This window comes from Triplophysa rosa, linkage group LG10 (genome assembly GCF_024868665.1).
Source record: "Triplophysa rosa linkage group LG10, Trosa_1v2, whole genome shotgun sequence".
Classification (NCBI taxonomy): Eukaryota; Metazoa; Chordata; class Actinopteri; order Cypriniformes; family Nemacheilidae; genus Triplophysa; species Triplophysa rosa.
Genome location: NC_079899.1, coordinates 15,427,936 through 15,435,768, shown reverse-complemented (window position 1 = coordinate 15,435,768; position 7,833 = coordinate 15,427,936). Strand labels below are relative to the sequence as shown.

The 7,833-nt window shown below is 40.8% G+C and overlaps 1 protein-coding gene across 2 annotated transcripts in view; it reads left to right on the top strand.

Annotated features, from left to right (window-relative positions):
* Nucleotides 1-7,833, top strand: part of luzp1 (leucine zipper protein 1) — a 48,631-nt gene continuing 40,798 nt past the window's right edge. For both annotated transcript variants that reach the window (XM_057343623.1, XM_057343624.1), the window contains exon 1: nt 1-381. The gene's annotated coding sequence lies outside the window, so the exon portion shown is untranslated. The remainder of the gene's footprint in view (nt 382-7,833) is intronic.

Genomic DNA, 7,833 nt, shown 5'->3' with positions numbered 1-7,833 from the left:
TCTAGAGCTGTGCACAGGTCTGTCCCGTCTCTCTTCTTACTTGGGGAAGGCGGGACCGTATTAGCCGGGCAGGGCGTTCTTTCTGCGGTCAGAGACAGCGTAGACGTCCTAGGGGTGGGTCTCTTTTGGCAAAGGAAAACCCACCTTTTTCATTGTTTGGATCTCGAAGGAATGTGATGGTTTGATCTTGCGGCGCAAAGGAGGGGGGTGAGAGAAGGAACTAGCGAAGATCCTGCTGAGAACTGCTCTGTTCAAACCTCAAAAGTCAAACGCGACTGAGTAGTTTTCCATTTCAGAGCGCTACCTCCCGGACGCTGACTCGGCCCGAAGACTTGTTCATAAAATTGTTGGGATTTGTCAACACTCTCCTGTGTGCTCAAGGTAAGAGAAAACCGAACCGGGGCTACCGAGCTAGTTTTGTGCGGGGGGAGCTAAATGGTGTTATCTTGCCCCTAGCACACAACTCCAAACTGCGGCAACTTTGCCATCCTCCTCCCCCTACTGTTCACCGCAGCGGAGGTGCTCGATGAGAGGGACTGCGGCGATTTTAGACAGGATATTTTGCATCTGATAACCTTGTTCGTTAGCGACGCTCGAGTTAACTTAACGGGGACTTTCCGAACAGCAGATGTTTAATAGCCAACCGATAGCTGAAAGAGTGGAGTATATGGAGATTTTTACAGAATAAGAGATTTCCTCTGTATTCAGAGTGGTATGTTGTACGTGTTGTATGTCAGCGGCGTCGCAAATGTAGCGAATGAAAGTTTACATCGTAACATTAAGCAGCGTTATTCGCACTTTGAACGTTTTCATTTGTCTCGTGCACTGAAATGTCAAACTGATTTGAAATCGTTGCCACGTACACCCAACGTACGCTGGTTTTCGGAGAACATATTGGTTTTTAAACACAAGTCGCTTTTGACAAAATTGTGTCTCAAACTCAAACTGGAATGTTTTCATTCGCGCACAAAGCGGGTTTCCTCGCGTTTTTCTCAACGTCTAACCTTGAAAGCGTTTTCTCGCGTAAAATTTGTGCCGAATAAGCAGACCGAGACATCGATAAACCTACCGTGGGAGAGTTAAGGGGCATAAGTATAGCTCATGTTCATCCGAGAGACATTCCGTGTTAAATTTGGATTCCTGTATCGTAACTTGTAGCTTTTTTGACGCAGCATGTGTCCCGACCTGCGCTGCTTTCGGTGGGCCACGGACGCGAATAGAAGATGTATTTCAAGCTGTGGCTATTAATGTTGACAGCCGTTAAATAAGTTATTAGAGATGCGCGACCATCTCATATATGATGACAGGCATGATTAAATGCGTCTGGTGTCTTTAAACGGAAGTTTAACGTCGGCTCACATTTTGGGCCTATTATTAGTGGAAAGTGCTATTTTTACTTTTGCCACAAAAAGTTGCTTATTTTTGACCTGCGTGCTTTAAAGAGATGATGAAAGGCTGAGGTGCTGTAATATTGTACTACCTGTGTATATATCTGGGGCTGTGAAAGCCTAAAGACATACACATGTGCTATTCTATGTGTATGTCAAACCAAGGAGACACAGGCACACATGAGTATTTGTCAGGTTGGCTGTAGTGCTGATGGTTGGGGGTTGGGGAGTAGGAAAAAAACTAAAACACTAAACATGGAGAACAGCAACCCCCATAGAAGCTCCATTACACTTGGCAGGTGGGGCTCATAAAGCATAAAAAAGAGCAAAGAGAGGACCTGTCAAGGCCTGTCCCAGACTTAAATGCAGAACATTGATGGATTTCCAGTAAGGCCTGAGAGGCAACATTTATCTCTTGTGGTTCCAGAGTGAATGTGTGTTAGTATAAAAAATGTAAAGAATTAGAGTTATCTTAAAGGAAGCACTAGAACATTTACATAAACTGTCAAAGAAACATTATCTCTCATCGCTGATGGTTTCTTAACATAAACTAGCACCTCTCACATTTTCTGTTTTTTTATGACATAATATGCTGAATGAATAATGACAGATTTTACAGTTATTTACTTGTAAGTTAACTAAATAATCAACTTATAAAAAATATATATTGGATAGGGAAAAATTAGAGTGGATTAATCGAAAAAAGAATAATTGATCGATTAGTCGATTGAAAAAATAATTGTTTATTGCAGCCCTAATTAAGATCAATGGGATTGTCATAAAATAATATTTTATGAGGAAGAAGAAAACCTGTCTCATATCTTTTGTCATTGATGTTAAAGGCGTGCATCCAGTCAGGCTCTATGGTATTTTTTATTCTTTGTAGAAGCTATGCAAATTAGGCAGATGCCAACAAGGGCAGGTTGCATTAGATACACAACCTAACACAAGCCAGATTACATTAAGCAATAAATGGGGTATTGGATCCTCACTTGATTTCGAATGTAAAATCTGTGTCCTGAAGCAAAAACAGTTGTGAGCCACTGTACTGTCTTCCACTGGATTCTAGACTCATATGTATGTGCTTTCAGTCGAACACCGACTGTTTCTCCCCATGCTTTAACTCTTTCATTGTTTGTGTGATTTGTTGCGTTTCGTTACCTGTTTTGCAGTTTCGTTCCGCGCTTAAAAGGTTAAAGGTTGCATTCTGATGAGCTGTTGCTGTTGTTTATATGACAATGCAGGTGAACTTTGTAAGGTAAAACAGGACGGGTGTGTATTCGTGAGAAACAAGGCAGGGGTGCCCATCATTCAAGGAAAATTTAGAAAAAGACAGTTTGCACAATGGTCAAGTAATGAATGCTTGCGCAGCAGTGTAATTTCTGCCTGTCCTCTGTACTTTTCTTTATGAGCAGGCCCTGCTTCTGGTTTTGCCAGAGCGCTGATGGCTTTTCCACTCATATCATGTAGTGAATTGCTGGTGAAACTGAGGGCCGGGTATCAGTGCTGCCCAATAAGAGTAATTGCCAGATTTAGCACCAGACCAAGGGATTACGGAGAGGCTAAATGACTAGTCTGAGGTTTAAATTCAACATTGCGGTTCTTTCCTGGTGTTCCCTCTCTCCCTCCATCACTCACTATGAGCTGAAAGATTCTGACATTGTCAGTAGCTGATACTGTTAAGCTGCAACTTATGTTATGGCTGACATTAAGCTGTACCTATGTGTCTTAAAAATATAAAATGAAACACTAAAAACTAAACTCAATCATTACAATCGCTTAAGAGAATCACAATATTATAATATACGGAAGGAAAGATTACTGTTTATTTTAAGGCAAGCTAAAGATGGTCACAAGGTTTTATAGTGTTATGAAATTAACAATGTTGTTAAAAATTAACACTGAATGCTAGATGGCATGAGAATCTGAGAAATCGTTTCATTGGCCAAGTTGTGTTCACAAGAAATTTGTCTTTATATACTTTTGCCATTACGCAGATATCGAAATCTAACAATCTGTCAATTGAATCAATAATAAAAAAGCACTAATATATGGACCTGATGTCTCAAATTCATTCTGTTAAATAATGTAAATGAACAATGCAGTTTAGAAATACTTGAAGACAACCGAGCAAAGTTTACAAACATCCCATGGCTTTTAATTGAACTCTTCAGGTTTTCATTCTCCTCAAAGCAATAGGAAGTGAAATTGCCTGTGTTTTCTTCCAGACAGATGAAGTTACTTTGATGTCAAACAGGTCGTTATGGACGTCAGTGGTGGATTAACTTTTGGCGGCATGTAAACAGACTTCCAGTGCTGCCGTTGACATTACAAACCAGTCGACTGGGATGTTTATCTTGCGTATGCCCATTATAAAGATACTCAAATGAGTGTCTCATATTTCATGTGAAATCCGTATAGTTTGATCAGGTTTATGGGTTGTGATGAGTAGGTCTGGTGGCCAGCTGAATGTCTCGTCAGTGTTTTGCTGTCAGGGAGTGGGAGAGCTCGATGACAGATATTCTGGTTGTTAAGAAAGAGGTGTCAAAGTGTGAACACATGAGAAGATTACAGCAGCGTCTCCCACACACTAACACACACTAAACCAGTACAGCTGCCCAGTCAGATCTCCACAAAATATCTCAGGACACATGCTGCAGGGCATTTTTTATGAACTTTTCTTTAGGTAAATGCAGATCTAAAACATAATGTAAATAAAGAAAATGCCACTGTCTTAGCAAATTCATTATTACTGCATTCCTGTGGAAATAGAAAGTGTGTTCTAGTTTTAACATGATCTGTTTGGTTGATAATTCATGTTGTTGCATTGATGTTATGTCACAGCTTCTTCTGCTATTTTAGCACAGTTTGTCAGGCTGTTATGTGTTCGATGTGTCCCATTCACATATTTAGCCCATATTTACCTAAATCATTTAGTCAGCACTAGCAGCACACCTTTGAGTCACAACTTTAGTTGTAGTGACATGAGCCAAGTATCAGTCAATGTCAGTGACGGCTAATAATTACTTTCGTCAAACAGCTTATTGTTAGTTTTTAAAACTACAAGCGCCCATGTCAATAGATAGTACTACTCATTTTATTTTTTTTATATATGTTGAATCATTTCTTATATATTCATGGCTTTTTATTTAACGTAAGTCTTCTTGAATTCAGCAATGATTTTGTTGGTTATGATTATTTATATCCACATTATATTGTCCATCAACCACTTTGCTCTCTAAAAAAAATAAAAATAACCTGATCTCACCAGAAACGTAACTATTTTACAAGGTGACAATTTTGTATTCATTTGTACAATGATAATTGTAAATCTCATTGATTATATGATAAGCTCCACCCCTAAATAGAATTGCTAATTGATGTTGAAAAAACACAAGGCTCATAGCTGAGCTGATGACCTGAAGGCACACAGCCGAAGCTTATTTCCTGAGTGGTAACTGCATGTGATTTTAGATGGACAGGGATATGCTTAGACTCGCTTTGCTTGAAGGCTTATACATCACAGAAAAAACATGTAAGTCTCACCAGAGTTTACAGCTGATATTACGCATATTCATGAGGAAAAGATGTCATGTCTCTGTCTCATCTGTATGATGTCTCCCCTTCAGAGAAATGCCCCACCCTGTCACATCTCACCTGCGCACAAACACACCCGTGTTTACATTTGTGTGTGTGCACAGGAGCGTGTTAAAAAATTATTGTGCGTTGAAGGAAGGCTTGACTCTAAAGTCAAAGCGAGATGAGATACTAGGAATGTCTTAGTTTATTTGTCTTTGTCAGATTGTGAAATGATTCCCCATTCACATTTGCCAGTGTTTTTAAAAGGGTCATATGTTTTTTTGTGTTTTTGTTGTTTTATAAGTTGCCCATGCATGTATCGTAAAATTGCAAAAATTAAAGTGTCGGAAGAAAAGATGCATTCTATCTAAAAGCGAATGCTCACCCAGACCTGCCTGAAACGCCTCCTGTAACCACACCCCCACAAATCTACATCAGTTCGTGGTATGATTTGACTAAGACCGCCCAAATGTATATGCAAGTAAGGTGGGCGTACCTGTCAGTACAATTGCTTTGGAGCCTGATGTTCCAAATATGGTAAGAGGCGTTACATTTCCGTCACACTTGCAGTATTCGACCAATCACTACACACAGGTTAACTGGCCAATCATAGCACACCTGGCTTTTCAGAGCGATGAGTTTTGTAAAAAATCTGCACGTTTCAGAGAGGCGGGGCAAAGAGGAGGTACAAACATGCACGGTATGTGGAAAATAATAGCGTTTTTGAACCTTAAATCGTGTATACACATTGCATTACATCTAAAACAAACGAAAATATTTGTTTTAGCCGTGTCATATGACCCCTTTAACACCACCCCCGCATACGCCCCCTTGACTGTATCTGTTCTGGTGTGGATGAGAGAGTGCGAGACTCGAGTGTGTTTAAAATGTTTCGAAAGGTCTCCTGAAATAGCTAATCTAAAACGGAATGATGCACACACAGCAGCCCAGATCCTCTGTGATGGTGTAATATTCCCTCCGTATCCGGGACAGAACGCCGGACACAGCTGCAGCGCTGGGCTGCTGCACAGAATGAAATGATTACGTTAAAGTGCATTAGCTTCTGTGCGCGTCTATGTGCATGTTTGTTTTGGGTGGAGATGGGGAATTCCACTAGGGATCTAGCTAATGGTTCTCAACTGCTGTCCTGGTTTCCTCTCCAGAGTCTAGCGTGATGAAGTCTAGTGTGCCACTGGGTGCTAATAGTAGTCGTTCCCAGCTTTATTTTACGAAATCTTCTGTTCTCGAGACATTTCAGCCGTCAATGATCCACATTTGTGTTTTCCCAAAGGTCGCACTACAATGACGCAGGATTCCCTTTTAACTTGCAGAGCCTCTGCTTGTTTCTTAGATCTTTACCACACAAGCAGTGGAGTTGTGGTGGAATGTTGCTACTTACTTCTAGTTCTCGATTATGCACAATTTCTATTGAAAACTGTTTTAAAACTTCTTGGCTATGAATGTGAATACTGTATATCACTGCTGTCCTTCTGAAACATATTTGAACATCCAAGGTTTCTGAATAACAGCGAAGATATGATTGTTTTAATTTTGAAAGTCATTAAAATGCCACTGCACTTGTAGAATTGACCCATTTCCACAATCCTCATGGAAACACACCAGCACTTGCGGGCCCTGCATTGACCTGATTTCTAGCCCAGCAGAGAGGTTCAGACATGGGCAGAGAACAAGGTTGTGTCTCCCTCCCCTTTCTCCACACACTCTCTCACTGATGCATGAACTTTAGTTGTAACTGACAGGCCACATTGCTGTCTACGTAGCTTTGTATGTTATTGACCATATGATGAATGAACCCCTTCTGTCACTAACTGTTGTTTCTTTCTACTATAACTAATTATGTTTTAGGTTGTCAGCTGTCTGTTGAAATGAGTTGAAAATGTATACAGTGTGCAGCCAGAGAAATATGACAGTGACACATGTATGCATTGTCTGCGCATGCACCTGCAATTGAATGTGCAGTTGACCAAAGCGTGCCCCGGGCAACACAGTCTGTCTTATCCTACAGTCTGACACTGTGAACCATCATCTTCTGTTTACTGTTCATTACGGTACTGAAAACTGACAAACAAAACCTACAGCAGGGTTTCCTTTATGTTGAACATCTGCTGTCACTATTGTGCTTTTATGTTCTGTAAAGGACAGCAACAACCAAATGAGTGTGTACATGTTTCATGAGTTTTTGGGATTCTGTATTGGATTCATCTGCCCTGATCCTTCTTTTTTCCGTCCATGCTTTATTGTGTTGGGATTGATGTGCATGTGCTTGGGGCAAATGATTGTTTGCTTGTGGAATAATAATGACCTGTGACATTGACAGGCCATTCATTAAATCCTTTTTCATTGACGGTGTGTTCAATTTTGTATTCAAGACAGTCTTATTTCAAAGGCTCAGTGGGTGTGGTTTGGACTGGAAGCGTGGCCGGGGCTTTGCTGTTTGGTTTGGGATTTGGGGTGTGTAATTGTTCAGTGCAGCATTTGCTTTTTGGCAGTGATCTAGCTTGCCCCTTTGAAAGCACCTGAGGACCAGCAAGTAATAGAGTGAACAAAGAAAGCCTGTTGACTACTGCACCATAGTTTAAGACATTTACGTAACTTGACAACTTACTGCTACAGTTCTTTTTTAAAGGTGCAGTGCATGAAATTTAGCAGCATCTTGCGGTGAGGTTGCGAATTGCAACCAACGGCTCACTCCACCCCTCTCCATCCCTTTCAAAGCACTACGGTGGCTGAAACAGGACAAAGATGTTGTCACATTTTCGCTTCTTTGCCGCAACAACATGGCGAATTCCATGTAAGGGGACCCGCGGTGGATGTAAATAGAAATAGCTCATTCTACGGTAATAAA